The sequence below is a fragment of the Trachypithecus francoisi genome, unplaced genomic scaffold (assembly GCF_009764315.1).
Source record: "Trachypithecus francoisi isolate TF-2019V2 unplaced genomic scaffold, Tfra_2.0 Contig01585, whole genome shotgun sequence".
In the NCBI taxonomy this organism is placed as follows: domain Eukaryota; kingdom Metazoa; phylum Chordata; class Mammalia; order Primates; family Cercopithecidae; genus Trachypithecus; species Trachypithecus francoisi.
Genome location: NW_022681444.1, coordinates 1,759,439 through 1,778,887, shown reverse-complemented (window position 1 = coordinate 1,778,887; position 19,449 = coordinate 1,759,439). Strand labels below are relative to the sequence as shown.

The window sequence follows — 19,449 nt, the reverse complement described above, 5'->3', positions numbered from 1 at the left end:
GAGAAGTGATCACCTCCATGTGACAGACACGGGGACTGAGGCAGGGACTTGCCCAGGGTCGCCCCTGCCCTGGGTAACGCAGCTGGTAAGTGACAGAGCTGGGGCTGCTGGACCCAAGATGGCTGCTCAATGTCCTACGCTGCATGGCCTCTTTAGGACTGCTCTGGAGCAAACATCTTCATCATCTTCGTGAGCTGTGGTTGACGAAGCAAAGCCCACCGCTGTGCCGCGCCCTGCCCGGCCATGGATGAGGCTCTCACTAACGTGGGCTGTGACCCTAGGGAGACATGAGCGCTTGGGTTTCATCCAGGCACCTGCTGGAAGGGATCGGCTGCTGTAATGGGCTGGCTCTGAGGTTCCAAGTGGCCTTTCTGACCAAGGCTGTCATGTGGCCCTTGCCTCTGAATTTTTGGAAACTTCACCTAGGGGAAGTCCCTCCTGTGCCCCCTGCTAAATGCCACACTTCATGGAGACTGGTGGCTCCTCGTGGCCCGGCCAGTGAAGCGTGACCTCAGACACCAGGAGGGCTCTGTCCAAGGACCCCGCTCGGAGCAGGTTTGGGGGCATGAGCTTGCAAGGATCCATGTGTACTGGGGTCCACGGAAGTGCATTCATATACTGGCTCTTAACCTCTCCTTGCTCTGAACCCCGCAGGCGGTAACAGTGTGTGTCCTGCCTGCCTCTTCTGCTCCTGTGTGTGCACATGCACAGGCAAGGTCAGGGGTCAGCTAATGCCCACCAGGCTCTCGAGCACAGGCATGGTCTCGTTCTGTCCACGGAAGCAGAGGGTAGAGGCGGCAAAGGAAGTTATGGTTCCCAGACTGACAGGTGTTGCCAAGCCCAGGGAGAACCACACTCCTGGCCTTGGAGGTCAGCCTCGGCCACACACTGTACTTCCCCGCAGTTTCCGAGCGAGGCCCCTCCTCTGGGCCTCCAGCGGAGGGGACAGCTTCACAGGTTGTTTTCCCTAAAGCAGGAAGCTGTCCCTGTGGCTTCGCACTCAGGCACACACAGCTTTCTCTCTGCCCCGAGCGAATGGTACCGGCAGCACCAGTGCCAGCACCAGGGGCGATGTCTGTTGGTCCAGCTGGCTCCTGGTGGCAGGGGCCTAGGATGGATGCCCACTGCCTGGGGCCTTCAGTCGGCCTGCAGACGCTCCACTGACTGACACGTGCCCCAGGGAGCTGGAGACTGGAGGCTCGGCAAGGACAGCTCACTGCACCTGGCCACTGGCTGGGTCAAGGCTGGACCAACTTCAACATCAGCCAACATCCACGGGTGAGACGGCATCTCCCAAGAAACCTGCAAAGTGCCATCACCCTTGTCTGGCTGATGAGGAAACTAAGGCTCCAAGGAGAAACATGGTTTTTGCCAAAGTTGAGTGCACACGGTGGAGAAAGCTGCCATTTGAACCTGCTCCTCAGACCAGCCAGACTGAGTAATCACAGAAAGAAACTCAGCACAAACCCAGGGGCTGTAGGGAATGCCACGCCCAGGCAGACTGGCTGGCAGGGAGGACTAGAATAACAGCCCCCACCAACAGAGCGTGTACCACACATGCGCCAGGCAGGTGCCCAGTGCTGCTTGTACCTCGTTCACCCTTACAGACACCTAGGCGGGCACCGCTATGATCCACATTGTTCAGAGGAGAAACCAAAGTTCAGACAGGTTAAGTGGCGGGTGCCAGGTCACACAGCAGGCGGCAGGCAGAACTGACACTCGAAACCAAGGCTGCCCTGGTCCAAACTGCCTTGGAAGAGGGTGTGAATAAATGACTGAATGAAGGAATTCTGGCCCAGAGCTGTGGCTCTGGCGGCTGGGTCCTTCCCCAGCCCCGGCCCCCCCTTCTTGTCTGGTCTCAGGATAAGCAGACGTTGCCCATTCATCACTTGACAGGAAGCAGCTTGATCTCAGGCCAGAGTCATGGGGGCCTGTCGAGCTGGAGGGGACAAGCCACAGATGGCGTCTGGTTTCCGGCTGGGTCCTGTGTTCCTTCACGCTCGCCCCAGCCCTCCACCCGCAAAGCCATGCATCCTGCCCAGATTCTGCAGCTCCATGACCAGTGGAAGCCTGGCTTCTCTAAGGTGCAGGGACGCAGGACCATGAGCCACTCCTGGAAGGTGGCCATGCAGACAGGTTCCCCACTGCCCCCTTCCTCAGGGTGGTGGGGCCTCCCCGAGGGTGGGCCTGCAGGATCAGGAGGCCAGCTGATTGGGGGCCACGCGGTGCCCACCCAGAAACAGGGCCGCTGTAGCCTCCCCCAGGACCCACACCTGGTCTTCATCCAGTCCCACCCATTGTTCCTCCAAATGTCTTCACTCACCCCGGGGCCTCCACCCTGTGCTGGCCTTGTCCCCACAGTCACCGTCAGCCTCCAACTCCCCTCCAGCCTCCACACTCCCCTCCAGCCCAACCTCCGGCCTGCCATGGAAAAGTTTTCCTAACACACAAGCCTGAACCTGCAGATCTCTCCTGAAACTCCACAGCACAAGGTCCGCACACTGGAGGAAGCCATTCCCTGACCACTTGGCACAAGCCTGCCCTCATGCATTTGCCCCCAATATCCCCAAGGCCCTGTATGCAGCCATATTAAATGACAGGCCCCCCTCCCCAGTGACACAGCACCTGGTCCTTCCACGTCATTCCACGCACCAGCCCTGGACTAAAGACCCATCGGTGCCTCTCAATGGACAAAGTCCCACTCATCCGCCAGGACCAGGTCTCTGGGCCCTCCTTCATCTCAGCACTTCTTTTTTCTTTTTTCTTTTTGAGATGGAGTCTTGCTCTGTCACCCAGGCTGGAGTGCAATGGTGCGATCTCTGCTCACTGCAACCTCCACCTCCTGGGTTCAAGCGATTCTCCTGTCATTTGAACCTGCTTCTCAGAGCAGCCAGACCAAGCAATTACAGAAAGAAACTCAGTGCAAGCCCAGGGGCTGCAAGGACCACCACACCCAGGCAGACTGGCTGGCAGGGAGGACCTAACACACTAGTCAGGCTCCCGAGTAGCTGAGATTACAAGCGCACACCACCACGCCCAGCTAATGTTTGTATTTTTAGTAGAGATGGGGTTTCGCCATGGTGGTCAGGCTGGTCTCGAACTCCTTAACCTCAGGTGATCCTCCTACCTCGGCCTCTCAAAGTGCTGGGATTACAGGTGTGAGCCACCACGCCCGGCCATAGTCTTGGCACTTCTTATGGGACCTTGGGGAAGTCCCGTCCCCTCCCTGAGCCTTAAATGTCCCCATCCACAAAGAGGAACAGCCCAAACTTGCAGGGAGGCTGCAAGGACTCTGTGAGTACACAGTGGGCATCCAGGGGGCACTAAGGCCCCTTCTTCCCTTTCCCATCTGGTGGTATCTACACAGGTTTCTCCCTAAAGGTGGACTGTGACGGGCACAAACTGCTTCCTTTGTCACCATGTCTGCCTCTTCGGCCAGCCTTTAAGGGCAGGGACTGACCTTTGTAGTCATCTCTAAACCTCCAGTGCCTCACCCAGGGCCTGGTGAAAAGTGGGCACCCAGGGGGGGTTGGCGGAATGAATCTCTGACCAGTAGGTGGAGGGGGCTCTTCCCATCCTCCTGCTCTTCCCACCCTCCTGCAACCCCAAGAAACCTCTGCTGAAGGCTCAGCATCCCTGTGGTCACAGATCAGCCAAAAGTCACTGGCGACTCAAAACCAACTGGGCCACACACTGCAGGGTTCCCAGCGCCTTTTTGAAAATTGAGGAGCATTGCAATCACCTTTCACTTCCTCCTCAGGTAATAAAACCCAATTCTGGAAGAAGAAAATGCAGGAGCTGTAAACATCTTGTCTCTCAGTTAAAGGAGCAACAAGGCATTTTGGCTTCTGCCCAGAAGGTTCTTGACTCTGGGACCTAGTCAGGGCTGGGTCCTCTCCCAGCCTCCCTGAAGACGAAGCTGAGATCTGTTGAGTGCTTCCCCTGTGTCGGGTACTGCAGGCAGCAGCTCAGCATATCCCTGCTGCGAGGTCTGCAAGCCCTCCACTTTTACAGATGAAGAAACTGAGGTGCAGGGAAGTTAAATGGCTTGTCAAGCTCATGCAGCTGATAAGCAGCATGGCCCATTTCTGAACTCAGATCCAACCCTCTCCAAAGTCTGCATTTTAATCGTTTGCCTAAGGTGATCCTTTGGAGATCACAATGCAGCTGGGGAAAGCTGCGGTCTCACTCCAGGAGTCCCAGGCCCGCTAGCAGGTCCTTCATCCCAGAGACCCCTGCCTGATTGGGGAAATGATCTTGTTCTCACCTCCAGGCCTTGGCAGGCTCTGCTCCTCCTGCCTGGAATGAGCTGCCTCCCAGCAAACTTCTCTCCTGGGCATCTCCTCCAGGCAGCCTTCCTGGACTCACTCAGTCACTCCCAGCTCCACAGCCTGCTCACCCTTGCTGTCTCTGTCTAATCCATGTGTCTTCTCTCCTTGAACGTGGAAATTTCCTTGGGGGTAGAGACTAAACAGCCCCAGCAGGTGGCAGAGGAGAGGCTGGGTAAGGGGTTGCCGACTTAGTACAGAAACATCTGAGGCCAGGAGGGAGAAGCCTGGCCCCCCAGGCCAACTCACGCCAGGGCAGGCCCCTGGGGAGAGCCTAGGGCTTAAGGGAAGGGATGAATTTCAAAGCAGAGACTCCTGTATCGTATGCTGTCTCAAACCGCAGCTATACCCTGCTGACTGGCAGTGGAAGGAGGACCAAGCGGAACAAGCCCGTGGCTGGAGGGCTTCGGTGTTCCCCATCCAGTGGCCTCCATGCAGGGAAAGCTTTCAAGCCCCTGGTCTCCCCTAATTTTGTCTCCTTCCTACAGGCAGGAAGGGGCAGACAAAACCCACCCTGGAGAAAAAAAAAAAGGCTTTTTCTGCTTCCCTGGAAACTCAGAAGTTCTGGCCAAGTGCGGGGATTACTGAACGTAAAACCAGCCATCAGCAGCCACCCCGTCCCAGGCTAGTGGCAAAGGTCCTGCCAGGCTGGTGGGACTGGCCAAATGGGCAGTGGTGGGTGGCAGAGGTGCAGCCAGGTCGAGGTCCCTGGAGCCCCAGCCCTGGAGGTCCCTAGGGCCTGGTTTCCCATCCGTCACTGGACACACCCCTGAGAGCAAGCAGTTCCCATAGCAGGAGGCAGAGAAAGTCTGGGTACCTTTTGAAGTGGCTTCTGAGACGCTCCAGGGAAGGTCTGCTCAGCTCTGAGTTGAGGACGGACATGAGGTGCCGGTGCCTCCAGGGAGCCGGGTGGCCTCTCTGGGCTGGGCTGGGCTGGGTGCAGGAAGAAGGGCCTCTGTCTCCGCATGGGACTTCCCCTTCCCAAGACTCCAGTCCCCAGACACAGCCAAAAGGAAACTCCCCCACCACGCGCTGCTCTAAAAATAGCTCTGGCTGCCACCTCCAAGGCGAATGGAACTTGTCACAGCCACCACGGAGCCCCCTGCTCACCAGGGACTGGAATCTGATGGCAGTGCCACCCGATGAGACCAGTGTGGGCTCAGGGAGGGATAAGGGTCCTTTCCTTTGGTCCTTGTGCTCGCTCCCCACCTATCCACACTGGGGCCCAGCAAAATGCTGAAAAGCGTAACTGTTCTTGCTGTTCATTTATTTATTTGAGATGGAGTTTCGCTCTTGTTGCCCAGGCTGGCGTGCAGCGGTACGATCTTGGCTAACCGCAACCTCCGCCTCCCAGGTTCAAGTGATTCTCCTGCCTCAGCCTCCCGAGTAGTTGGGATTACAGGCGCCCGCCACCACGTCCGGCTAATTTTCTATTTTTAGTAGAGATGGGGTTTCTCCATGTTGGTCAGGCTGGTCTCGAACTCCTGACCTCAGGTGATCTGCTGGCCTCGGCCTCCCAAAATGCTGAGATTATAGGCGTGAGCCACCGTGCCCAGGTCTTGCTGTCCCTTTAAAAGCTTAATCTTTTCTATTCTCTCCTTTGTAAACTGGGCCCAAATCCTCGGTTGCCCATGAGATGAGAGCCCTGGCAGGTGGCAGTCCTGGTTCAAGTTCTGGCTTAGCCACATCCCAGCTGTGTACACCTGCGTTCTCATGGGTAAAACAGGGACAAGGGTAGTATCTACTGCCCAGGGTGCTGGCGGGTTACACAACATCGCACGAGTCAAAAGAGCTTAGGGCCAGGCTGGGCACACAGCAGATACCCCATCAATGGAGTTATTATTTGATTGTTATTGCATCCTTATTCGGGCCCTGCATTCTCTAAAACGAGGGTGCGGATCCAGGATCAGAGGACGCGGAGTTTTCCTGTCTTGCCTTTGGGACCCCAAAACGACGCAGACACAGCTCCTGCTCTTACAGGTCCCCAGGAGCAGGCCCTGGAACTGCTATCCACAAGCTAGAAAGAGCATGACACTGCCCAGGAAAAGGACCCATGGCTGCTGCTTCTGGCTGGGCCAGGTTACGGGGAACTTTGGACAACAGGTAGAAAACCTGAGGTGGCCCAGAAGAACCAGTAGGGTTTGGACTAAAGGGGAAGGGGATTCCCAGTAGAAGACACCGTGGGTTCAAGGGCACGGAGGCCAGAAAGACCCCCGCCCCACCACCCAGTCTGTGAGAGGAATCTGGGCTCTGCAGGCCAGCCACAGCCTTTGGTCCCCAAGAGGGGCTCTCCGTGGCCAGCGCCTGCTTCCTTCTTCAGAACGTGCCACTTCTGCCCTGGGCAAACCACACTTGTGCCCCATCTGCAGCTCCACCACCACCGGGACCGACACAGGCATACAGCAGCTGAGGCCCTGGAGGACCCGTGAGTGAGATCCTGGCACCGAGGCTCCGCCACCTGCCACACACCTTCCCGCCAGCTGGCCCCAACTGTCAGGCATATGCCAGGTACCAGCACCCTTGGGGGGCTGAGGCTGGGCCCAGGCCAGCCGTCCACAGGCCCTGGGGGCTAGACTCCCAGTCAGGACCTGGTGCATGCGGCACCCCTTGGGGAGATGGCCACAGATCCACATCCCCTAAAACCCTGCAAGTGGGCGTTGCCAGCATCAATTCACAGAGAAGGCTCCAGACAGGCCAGGCCGGGGCCTCCTGAGAGTCACCGCGAGCCCCCAGCACAATCTCCATGCAGCTGTGCACAGCTCAGCGCGTCCGAGTGGCGGCGTCTTCTTTGCCCGGTCCTACCACCTGTACGGTGTGACGGGGCTGGCACAAAATCACAGCATCTGGGGCCACGCCACGGCAACCCCTGCACCTTCCAGTGTCGCTCTCCTGACCAGGATCCTCGCTGAACCCTGGAGTTGGGCTTAGGAAGTCTGTGGCCATTTTTAGCTCTGCAGGAGCGGCTTGTGCTCTGAGCTGTGCTGTGTGAGCTCTGGTGGCCCAGGAGTCAGAGCCCGGACTCCTGTAGGGCTCCATGGTCTTGGGAAAGTCACAGGCTATCTCTAGGCCTCAGTTTCCCCACCTGCAACATGGGTGGGCTGGACTCCACAGTCTAGAAGGGCTCTTCTTGTGTAGATGTTTCTTGTATGGCTGACAGAGGATCTGTGCCTCACTGGGTTGCTCTGAAATTAAGCTGGAGAGCCTGCGTCTCATCACGTGCTCATTTCTCGGCACTAGAAAACCAGACCTTTTCGGTCTGGAATTGCTAAGGGAATTTGTTCTTGGACCCTGCATCAGTTCTGAGCCCTCCAGCCCCTGTACACTGCCCTCCTCATGCACAGTAGTCACAGCCACATGGGGCTGTGGCTTGGATGCCTCCTGGGCTCCCTAACACACAGCCATGGAGGTGTGTGTATGGAGGCATGCACCCAGGGCACCCATCAGTGTCAGGTGCTGGGCCGGATCCTTCAGGGATAGTGGCAGCCTGTGTGCTCACAAAACAACCCTGGAAGGCAGACAGTGTATCCATTTGACAGATGAGGAAACTGAGGCTCAGTGAGTCCTAGCTGCAGAGGCACAGCTTGGATGGGAATACAGGCCTGAGTCCCGACCCGGACACCCTCAGCAGTGTGTCCAGAGCACCCTCCCTTCAGCGAAGGAGCAGATGGAGTGTGTGTGTGTGTGTGTGTGTGTGTGTGTGTGTGTGTGCTGGCGGTGGGGGCGGGGTCCAATCAAAGTGCTTAACTAGGTCAGGCGTGGTGGCTCACACCTGTAATCCTAGCACTTTGGGAGGCTGAGATGGAAGGACCACTTAAGCCCAGGACTTCGAGGCTGTGGAGAGCTAGTATTGTGCCACTGCACTCCACCTGGGTGAAAGAGCAAGACTCTGTTTCTAAAAAAACAAAAAACAAAACACCAACAAAAAAACCCCAAAGTGCTTAACTGCATTGCTGAATCACAGAAGAGGCCATTAATTTCAACGTGGGGCAATGAAGGGGGCTCCAGGGAGGCAATGTCCTGGATCTGGGAAGAGCAGGCCAGGCAGTGGGGAAGTGGAGCGGCAGCCGGCACAGGCTCAGGGGTCTGAGAGCCCCGAGTGCAAATCCGGTGCTGCCTCCGTCTGGCCATGTGAGCTTGGGCCAGTCCCAGGGTCATCCCTTTGCAGTTCCCTCTTCTATAAACTGGGAGCCACAGTAGGACCCATCTTGTGGGGTTGCTGTGAGGACCGAGTGAGGTATTTTACATGCAGGTAAAATACCAGCCCAGGACTATCAGGGCCCAGGTATGCAGAAGAGCTTAATAAATGTGAGTACTGGGCTGAGCAGGGTGGCTCACACCTGTAACCCCAGCACTTTGGGAGGCTGAGGTGAGTGAGTCACTTGAGGTCAGGAGTTCGAGACCAGCCTGGCCAACATGGCGAAATCCCATCTCTACTAAAAATACAAAAAATTAGCTGGGCGTGGTGGTGGGCACCTGTAATCCTAGCTGCTCGGGAGGCTGAGGCAGGAGAATGGCGTGAACCCGGGAGGCGGAGGTTGCAGTGAATCGAGGTCGAGCCACTGCACTCCAGCCTGGGTGATGGAGTGAGACTCTGTCTCAATCAATCAATTAATCAATCAATCAATATGGGTACTGCTACCATTATAATTCCTGTTATCATAAACAACCAGCACTCATGCAACAGCAATATCCCTGCAACAAGTATTTCCAGAAACCCACTTTCCCGGGAACTCCAGCCTTATGGACACCAGGCCTTTGGGCCTGTGGACCTAGAAGGAGGTGTCCAGGCCTCTGGGGACCTCACTTTTGAGAGGGCGAATGAGGCCGCACGGCTCCTGCTGCACCCTCCCAGGAGCTGGGAGGTGATGGCAAAGCATTTTACAAAGTTACCAGGACAATGAAACTGAGCTGGCCCCCTCCCCCACTGTCTCCATAAAATAAATCTTGGCCCGCGGCTGGCTAGAGACCCTATATATTTACATGACGATTGTGCCTCATGATCACAGGGCTCACGGTTCCAGCAGCAGCATGTGGCAGAGATGACAGGGGTCCTAGGAGAGTCACTATTTTCCAGTGACTTTTATTGTCCATTATATCCCGGTGTTTACAGGGCTCTGCTCCAGGCCGGGCAGGAATATCGCATGCCGTGGGGCTGGCCGACCTTAATATTCCAGTCTCGGTCCTGCAGATCCATCCTCAGGTCTCATCCATCCAACTAAGTCTTTGTGTGCTTTTGAGACACCAGGGAGCTCCACGGCCTCCGGTGGACGGGGCTGGGGGTCTACAGGCACAGGTACTCCCACCCAAGCCATTGGCTTAGTTCCGGTCTGCTGTTTCAGCCTCGAGGGACACTCCTAACTCTGGCTGTTCTTGGGTGAGCAAGGGGCTGTGCAAAGGAGAGGGCTATGGGGGTGCACTAAGCTGGCTTCTGGCTCACGGGGGCAGCTTGTTACATCTTAGGGATTTTGTGAGCCAGCTGATATCACACTGGTTGCTTGAAATCAGCCATGGTGGGAATCTTTACACCACGGGAACTGGCAAATGCTACAAGTCAGGGGTGTGTACAAATCTCCCTCGTCCCGGAACTGTTTGTTGAACACTCACCAGCACACCCAGGGAAGGAATAACCCAGTGGGCACCTGAGCACCCGAAAGGACACAGGCTCAAGAGACAGGTGTGAATCCTGACTTCCTCAGCCACCTTCAGTGTGACCTTCAGTAAGTAATTTCACTTTCTGAGCCTCAGCTTCCTTATCTGTAAAATGGGTCATACCTAAGCTCCTGGGGTTGCTGTGAAGATGAGAACGCCTTATGGAAATTTCCCTGGGTGACACTCGGTATGTAACAGGTAACTTTTATCATTCATTCATTCAACACTTACTGAGTACCTACTCCATACCAGACTGTCTTGGTGACAGGGATATAGAAATGCCCCAGAGGGTGACATGACACATTTCTTCTGGGCGGTTTTTTTTTTTTTTTTTCTTTTTTGAGACAGTGTCACTCTGTCACCTAGGCTGGAGTGCAATGGTGTAATCTTGACTCACCGCAACTTCTACCTCCCAGGTTCAAGTGATTCTCCTGCCTTACCCTCCCAAGTATCCGGGGTTACACCTGTATGCCACTACACCCAGCACATTTTTGTATTTTTAGTAAAGATGGGGTTTTACCATGTTGGCCAGGCTGATCTCAAACTCCTGACCTCAGGTGATTCACCCACCTCGGCCTCCCAAAGTGCTGGGATTATAGGCGTGAGCCACCGCACTCCGCCTGGGCAATTTTCGATGGTCTACAGAGTGACTTTTGTCCACACTATCATAGGAAGCCTCATGAAAACCTGGAAAGGTAGGAAGAGTGGGAACGATGTTCATTTTTGAGATGAGGAGATGGGGGCTCAGGAGTGGCCAGGACTTGCACAAGGCCCCTACCAGGGGGTAGCAAGGTTGGGCTCGGCCCTGCATCTGCCTATGTTGTGCTCCAGGTCCACCTTGACACCCATCTCTGAATTCCCAGGCCCAACCAGGCTGGCCCCTGCTGGTGCCAGGGTAACCTGAAAGTGAGCCTGCACAAAGGACAGGAAGACCTGGGGACCCCAATCTGGAGTTCAAGTCTTGTCTCCATGACCTCCTGGCCCCTAGGTTTTTCCCCTAGGGATCCCCATCACTAGGCCAAGAGGGCTGCACCCTGGATGCTCCCAACCCTCATGTCCGAGGGTCTGTCCCCAGGCTTCCTGGCGTGGCCAGCTGTCCCTCTGTCCCCTGTCCCCTGCCGCCAGGGAGGACTTGGACATATCAACACCTGCTGTGCCTCAGCTGGATCCCAGGTGAGCCAGGGCCTCTCGGGCAGGAAGGAAGAGGGGAGTGAAGTAGGGTAGGGCTTCTGTACCTCATCTCACCCTCAGGCGCCCATTTCACAGATGAGAAAACTGAAGCTCAGAGAGGGGAAGTCCCTATCCGTGTCAGCAGCTTCGGAGACAGATTCGCACACTAGGCTGGCAGCCTCTGAAGCTCATGGCTGGGGAGCCCAGCAGAAATCAGAAGCGGATCAGGCCCCTCAGGTCTAACGCCCCGGAGTCTGTAGATGGGACTCCAAGTGGCTCAGGCGCACCGCGAAGGAAACAGCAGAGCGAGAAAAATGCAGGCCAGTCTGATGACTCAAATCACCTTTGACACGAGGAGGTGGGCGGAAGCATGCAGCATCTCTGGTGGGTTTCACCTTGCTTCTTAGAAGGATGTGTCACCAGATTCTGTTTAATCAGCACTCACCCGACCTTCGTCAGGGGTGGCACCTCTCAGCTGCCTTGTCTCTGTGGTAATCACAAATCACAGACTGACAGGTGGGGCCACCTCCCTGTCAACAGGGGACACCTTCTCATTTCACAGCTGGGGAACCTGAGGCTGGGGGATTGGTTCAGGGACACACAGCAGGGACTCAAGTCTTCCAACTCCTTTGTCAAGAGGTTAATTTTTCTGTTTGTAGAGACAGGAAAGGAGGATCCTATAGAGCTTTAAAAGAAAGAGAAGGGAAAAAAAGAACTAACAGCTGAATAGAATTGCAACAAGGCCCCCAGCCAGCCCGAAGAGGTTTCAGACATTCTGTGCAGTTGGAATTCTTGTGGGCTGAAGGGTCACGCGATTTCCTTTGCAAAAGGCAGTGTTGAAAAAGTCTGACTGAGAGGGAGGGTGGGGAAGGGGGGAACTGTCCACGAGACTAGGAGTCATGAGTTTCAGCCTTGGCTGCCCCAATGACTTGCTGAGTGACCGCAACACAGTCCCTTGCCCTCTCTGGGCCTCAGTTTATCTGTATTTATTTACTATGTACCCAGCATCGTCCTATGCACTTGAGTGATGTTAACTTACTTTAATCCTCATAACAGCCTTGTGATACAGGTAAATTATTATCTCCGTTTTACAGAAGGGGAAAACTGAGGCCTACAGTATGCTGCCCAATAGAGGTGGAAAAACTGGGATCTGAACCCAGGTTGTGTGGCTCCAGAACCCACACTCCTAGCTGCTGGTGGCCCGGCCCTGGCTGCGGCCGGCCCTGGCTGCTGTCTCGTGTCCTTCCTGTCCTAACAGGCTTTGCATCTGTGGCTTGGACACCATGGAGCCAGTGGGCCCGTGTTTGGAGATCCTGAACCATCCTCCTCCATCTCAGCTGTTGCTCCGATCTGCTGCCTCTTCCGTGAACTCTGATTTCTTCAGTTCACTCGGTAGCCTTTAGAAAGTATAGCCTGGGAGACTCTCAGGAGGCTCCCTGGGTCACGGCAGCCATCGACCCAGCTCTTTGAGCCTCGCTGAGAGCCTCAAGTCCAAGCAGGAACAGACGACCCCACGCTGATGTCCGCTTGGAGTTTTACATGCAGGTCGGCCTCTGGGACTGCAGGAGGGAGCCTGCCATTCAGGCATCCAAGAAAAGAGTGAGAAAAACATCTATTCATAGCCAAACAGAGCCCGCTCTGTGGAAACGGTGCTACCAATGCGACAAGCAGACCAGCTGTGCGAGGGCTTCCCGAAAAGCCTGACCTCAGAGCATCCGCATGGAGGGCTCAAAGACTTGAGTGGTCACCAAGCCTGTAAAATATGCCTCGACATTCAACCGTGCCGTTCCTAAGGGAATACGGTTCTGACCCAAAACCTGGGTTTGCCTTCCAAAACAAAATTCTTCAGACAACAGACATTTTTTGGCTTAAACAATCTGCTGGTCTGTTTTGCTCCACTCTCTATCTAAAGGAAGGAATACTCATGCTAACAAGAGCCACGAAATCATGTGCCACTACTCTGTGGTACCTACTGCACCACATATTTGGGTCCATCAGCTCACCTCATGACGTGGGCATTCCTGCCTTCATTTTGCAGATGAGAGTCAGAGTCGTGCAAATGTGAAGACCTGGGAGACAGCAGGGGCAGGGGCTTGAACACTGGTGCCGGCCTGGAGTTGGGGATGAATCTCGGCAGAAGCAGGGTTTAGTAGAAACCCTGCCTCTACAAAAAATACAAAAATTGGCCGGGTGTGGTGGCACACGTCTGTAATCCCAGCTACCTGGGAGGCTGAGACACAAGAATCACTTGAACTAGAGAGGCGGAGGTTGCAGTGAGCCAAGATGGCACCACTGCACTCCACACTGGGCGAAGAGTGAGACTCTGTCTCAAAAATAAATAAATAAATAAAATAAAATACTGGATATGTCATTAAGGGAAGCTCCCACCAGACACACATGCAAGAGCAGAGAAAGTTCCACCAGGCAGTGCACGTGGTCTCGGACCCCAGACACACACATTCTTCCCTCCGCAGGCGTCGGGAGAATTCCTGCAGGGGCAGGTGTGGAAGGACAGGGCCCAGCTGCAGTCAGAGCGACTCCATAGAGACCATGTCAGTCCTGCCCTTTCAGACACCGGAACCCATTAACCGGGAATTTTGTGCTGAACGCCCAGAAAAATCCCCGGAGCTTTGTTCATAGTTCTGGGTCAACATTGGATAATCATTAAACAAACGTGTGTGTGGTTGCTGCCACACTCCCATTCTATTCCTGGGGGCAGGAGAGACCCGAGTCCACTCACTCGAGGCCTCACGTTTCACCAGATCCCTAAGGACTCCGCCAGTCCACACCCAGTATTTTATTTTATTTTATTTTATTTATTTTTGAGACAGAGTCTCGCTCTTCTCCCGGTGTGGAGTGCAGTGGTGCCATCTTAGCTCACTGCAACCTCCGCCTCTCTAGTTCAAGCGATTCTCATGTCTCAGCCTCCAGACATTCCATTATTTGCTCAATGTACACACAAGTGCTGGGCACCGACCATGTGCCAGGCAAGGGGGACCAATCTCCATCCTCAATGGGGCTCTTAGGCATCGCATAAACTACAATCAGTGTGCCCGCTGCTTTGCAAAGCAGGGTGTGGAAACACAGGGAAACGTGTGTGCAGTCTACCTGGGGCACGGGGTTTTTCCTCAGAACGAGAAGCAGTTCTGAGTGGAGGAATAGGGGCAGGGCACTGGAGGCAGAGGGCATGGCACGTGCAAAGGCCTGGAGGCGAGGCAAGCCCTGTGCGAGTTGTGGGATAGAGGCCGGAATGACAGCAGTGGCATCAAGGTTGCAGAGGGGAGGCTCAGGAAGTAGGATCCACAGGGCACCGCCACGGCCTGCACATGGCTGGTAAGGGGTGCAGAGCCAGGGCAGGCACCCAGCTCTCCAGGCTCCCTTCCAGGGCTCCCTGCACACTACCCTTCCTCCCGCGATACCAAGTCTAGGTGGGTTTTACTCAATGGGTCATGTGAGCAATCAATGCCTGAGATGCAGCTTAGCAGTATCTGTCTTCTGTCCAATGCTACATGCACACACTCAACTTCCCCAGCCCTGCCCGGTCGTCTCAGCTAACTGTGTCTTCAGGATGTGGGGAAGGAAACGCCTATAGAATCTCCTTCCCAAGAGGCCCCACTGAGGCTCCATTGCAGAAGTGGCATGAAATTTATGTTCCTGGCTCCAAGACGCTCTCTCTCATTCAGTATTGACTGAGCACCTACCACGTGCCAGGCCCTGGGCTAGGCACGGGAAGGGTTCGCCTTGTCATCCCCAGCCTTCCTGAGAGGCACAGGGCTGGAACTGTACCTCCCGCTTCACAGGAGAGAAGTGGGGCTCAGGGGGGCTCTGGGACTCCCTTGCTTGAGATCACTTGGCAGCGAGTTGTCAGGGCGGAAACGTCTGATCACAGGACCTTTGCCAAAATAGATAAAGGCCCTTGGGGGAACAGGAGAGGCTGGATTCCCTCCTTCCTGCCCCACAGGCTGCCCTTTGTCCACAAAGCGGGGGAGGCCGTGCTGGTGGGCGCTGCCAGGAATGGCTGGGCCCTGTCATTACTGGGAGGGGCCGCTCTCCCACCCAAAAGAGCAAAGCCAGAGCTGGCGGCCTGTGCTGGGCGCTGAGACGTTCTCAGCCCTCAGTAGTCTTGGCTGGTGCAGCCAAAGGACTAAACGCTGCAAGCCTGTTTTTATAAAACATCGTGCTGAAGACCAAGATCTATTCAGCACTCGTCTTTGGGGCCTGTATGAAAGCGCAGGAACGAATCTGGGATGCAGAGAGTCAGGGGGACACTGGCCTCCCCTGTGCCCTGAGTATTCAGTGGGCGTGTCTGACCCACCCACTGTGGCCTCAGCCTGGCCCTCACTGTGGTGACAGCGTTCCCCCACCAGACTCTGCGCCTTGGTCTCCTGTCTCCTCCTGGGAATGAGGGCGGGCTCCCTGGATCTGCCCTCCTCATCCCTTACGCCCCCTGAGTAATGTTCCCCCCAAACCCTTGTCTATCTGGAACTGGGGCATAGGCCCTTACTTGGAGATACTAATCAAGTTACACTGGGGTCACATGGGATGAGGGTGGCCCAAATTCAATGATGGGTGTCTTTCTATGAGGGATGGACACAGAGACAGACGCACAAGGAAGAAGGCCATGTGGTGACAGAGGCGAGCACTGGAGGGACATGTAGACAAGCCACGGAACACGGAACACGGAGGGTGGCTGGCACCTGCCAGAAGTCAGAAAAAGGCAGGGCAGGTGCTGTGTGAGAGCCTCCGTGGGAACTGAGCCTGCCGCCAGCCTGATTTCAGGCATCGGGCCTCCAGGATTCTCCATGAGACAATGAATTTCTATTGTTTTCAAGCACCCAGTTTGCAGTCACTTGTTATAATGTCCCTAGCAAACCAACACGACCCACCACACACCAGGGCAGAGCCGGGGGCTCATGTGTGGCCATGACTCAGAGGTTCTCGAGGCATCAAAGTCTCCCCCGGGCTCCACTTTTGTGTCTGGGTGCAGAAGCACATCCATGGCTCCCGGGCCTGGGGGTGTCACAGGCCTGGACAGCTTCTCCCACATTTTGAAGACAGACATAGGTTGCCAGATATTTCCGGCATCTAAAATAAAATGTCCACCTAGTATCACCATCTTTCATAAAAGAAAGGACAGGCTGGGTGTGGTGGCTCACGCCTGTAATCCCAGCACTTTGGGAGGCAGAGGTAGGCAGATCACCTGAGGACAGGAGTTCGAGATCAGCCTGGCTAGCATGGTAAAACCCTGTCTCTACCAAAATACAAAATTAGCTGGGCATGGTGGCACACACCTGGAATCCCAGGTACTCGGGAGGCTGAAGCAGGAGAATTGCTTCAACCCTGGAGGTGGAGGGTGCAGTGAGCTGGGATCGCACCACTGCACTCCAGTCTGGGCAACACAGCGAGACTCCATCTCCAAAAAAAAAAAAAAAAAAAGAAAGAAAGAAAGAAAGAAAAAGAAAGGACAGCTGACATGGAAAGTAGCTATGCCAAGCCAGGTCTTCCTGTTCTTATTTCACCGTGGGTCTGCGGAAGACTTCACACAGCCTGGGTCTGGGATTTGGGAACCAGTAGACTCAGGCCACTGTGCTAGGTGACTTTTTCAACCCTGGTGGAGCAGAAGCATGGCTGGCCTCCTCCACTCTCCTATGAGTACAGAAAGGGGGTCTCCCTCTCAGAAACGTGACCACTATATTCCAGTGAACATGAGGGTAATTCTAGTGAACTCCCTCTGAGTACTGAGCGATCTCCCAGTCTGAGGAAGGAGACCCCTAGGCCAGTCACGAGGCAGCCCGCTAGTGGGTTGCCTCGCTTTTTCACAAGTGAAAAGCGGGAGACATAGCAGGGAAGCTCTGATCTTTCTCAAGAAAAACAAAGCAGGCCGGGTGCAGTGGGTCACGCCTGTAATCCCAGCGCTTTGTGAGGCTGAGGTGGGTGGATCACCTGAGGTCAAGAGTTCGAGACCAGCCTGGTCAACATGAAGAAACCCCATCTCCACAAAAAATACAAAAATTAGCTGGCTGTGGTGGCATGCACCTGCAATACCAGCTGCTTGGGAGGCTGAGGTGGGAGGATCCCTTGAGCCCAGGAAGTCAAGGCTGCAGTGAGCCAAGATCATGCCACTGTACTTCAGCCTGGGCAACAGAGCAAGACCCTGTCTCAAGAAAAGAAAAAAGGAAGAAAAAAAAAGCAAAGCAAAGAGCGACATTTACACAATGTGCAGACGTCAAGGCTGAGGACCCCAGCTCTCTCTGCAGGGTCCTCTCATAAACCCGTGCCTGGCCACAGAGCGAGGGGCCAGATGCCTGGTGCTCCAGGAATATCTTTCCAAACATGTGGCCCTGGAGGCCTGATGACCCAATGGACTGGTCACCTCATGCTTGGAAAACGTCACACCCATGTCTGCCCCACGGTACCCAGTGCCGGGACAGCAGCCTGGGGAAACATTCACATGAACGTGAGGAATGTTTCTTCTCCAGCAACTCCAGGCGCTGCTGCCATCTCGGAGGACGCTCCGATGGTGGGGATACCCTCTCCTGGAGTGCTCGGCCAGGACAGTCTCGGTGTGAGTGGCAAGCCTCACTTGGATGATAAGGTCTGATGCTGTAGCCTTCCAGGCCCCGATTTCAACTCCCCTCCCTCCCGTTCTGCACGCCCAGACCGGGGGCAGGGTGGGCCTCAGTTCTCAGGAAGCCAGGAAACACACTATTTTCTGGGCTAAATGCCCAGATTCCTCGAGCAGTCACAGGACACACTTTTTCTGAGCTGATCCAAAGCCACAAGCATGGACTGGAAGTTTCTTTGGGCGGTGTGAACCTGCAGGGACACAGCCAGGCACACCTGGAATTCCAGGCTCAAAACTGGTCAGTGAGAGAGGCTCAAGCTAATCCTGGGCAGGCAGGGGCTCCAATCCTGCCCTGGCACTGTGACCCAGGGACAGGCCTGCCCTCTATGGGCCTCCATTCCTTTTTTGAGAAAACCAGGGTTAACCCATTCTGCCATCATTTGTCAAGCATTTCTTGAGAAGCTCATGAAGCCATGCACTGTCCGAGGGGTTGGGGACACAGGAGTGGGCGAGACAGAGAACGCCTTCCCCTCCCACAGGTTTTGCGTGGTCGGGAGGTAGACACAGACACGAGAGTGAACAGACATGGTCATTTCAGACAGTGACATGTGCCTTGAGGGAAACGCAGCCAGGGAGTGACTGGGTGGTGCCAATAAAGGGCTGGGCTTCAAAGAGTCGATGGGGCCATCAGACCAGCTCATGCAGCAAATTCCTTGGCACATAATCAGCACTCAACAGATAAAGGGGTTCTCCTGTCCTCCCACTGCACAGGTGGGACAAGTGAAGTCAGAAAGAGAAAGGCTGGGCCAGGCGCGGTGGCTCACGCCTGTAATCCCAGCACTTTGGGAGGCCGAGGTGGGAGAATCACTTGAGGTCAGGAGTTCGAGACCAGTCTGGCCAACATGGTGAAATCCCTGTTTCTACTAAATATACAAAAATTAGCCGGGCGCGGTGGTGTGTGCCTGCAGTCCCAGCTATTCGGGTGGCGGAGGCAGGAAAATCACTTGAACCCGGGGGGCAGAGGTTGCAGTGAGCCAAGATCGTGCCACTGCACTCCAGCCTGGGCGACAGAGTGAGACTCCATCTCAAAAAAAAAAAGGCGGGGAGGGGGAGAGAAAGGTTGGAGCAGGCTGCAAAGGGACTAGGCTGGTATCAGGCCCAATCTAGCCCCATGTTTCTCAGGGGTCCAAGGGGGAGCTCCCTGCCCTGTTTGCCCCCATGAAGACCCTCCTGCTCTTTCTTGGTGGGAAAATCATGCCTCCAATATCACAGCCTAGGCTATCCCACCAAGACAGGTCGAAGCCACCCACCCTCCACCTGTTCCAGCAGGCAAGTGTCCTCTCCAGGTCAGGCCAGAATTGAAATATGGGACACTCCACCTATTTGCTGGGAAACTTTGCCCAAACTGATCACCTCTCTAAGCCTCATTTTTGTGATGAGAAAACCAAGAAGGAGATCTGCTTAATATGAGATTGTGTAGGCAAAGTGCCCTGGTACACAGCAGGTCCGAGACTGTGCTTAGTCCCCCCGCCCTGGTCTCCACTGATCCTTCCCCGCACTGAGGCAGGGGCTGGGGCAGGTGCTCGAGGTGACGGGAGCTCTCAAGGGAGTGGGGAGTCAGATGCGGTATGAAGACTTCTTTGCTGGGCATCTTAGCCAAGACCCACAGCCTCTCTGAGTCTCAGTCTCCCCAGCTGTAAAATGCATCAACCAACACACATGAAGTCATCCAGATGG

The 19,449-nt window shown here is 55.3% G+C and overlaps 1 protein-coding gene across 4 annotated transcripts in view; it reads right to left on the bottom strand.

Moving 5' to 3' along the window:
• Window positions 1-19,449, bottom strand: part of NEK6 (NIMA related kinase 6) — a 102,571-nt gene that overhangs the window by 62,156 nt on the left and 20,966 nt on the right. Inside the window, exon 1 of one of the 4 annotated variants that reach the window (XM_033190754.1) lies at window positions 5,146-5,256. The exons of the other annotated variants lie outside the window; for them this stretch is intronic. The gene's annotated coding sequence lies outside the window, so the exon portion shown is untranslated. Of the gene's footprint in view, window positions 1-5,145; window positions 5,257-19,449 lie in introns of those variants that run through there. 4 annotated transcript variants of the gene reach the window in all.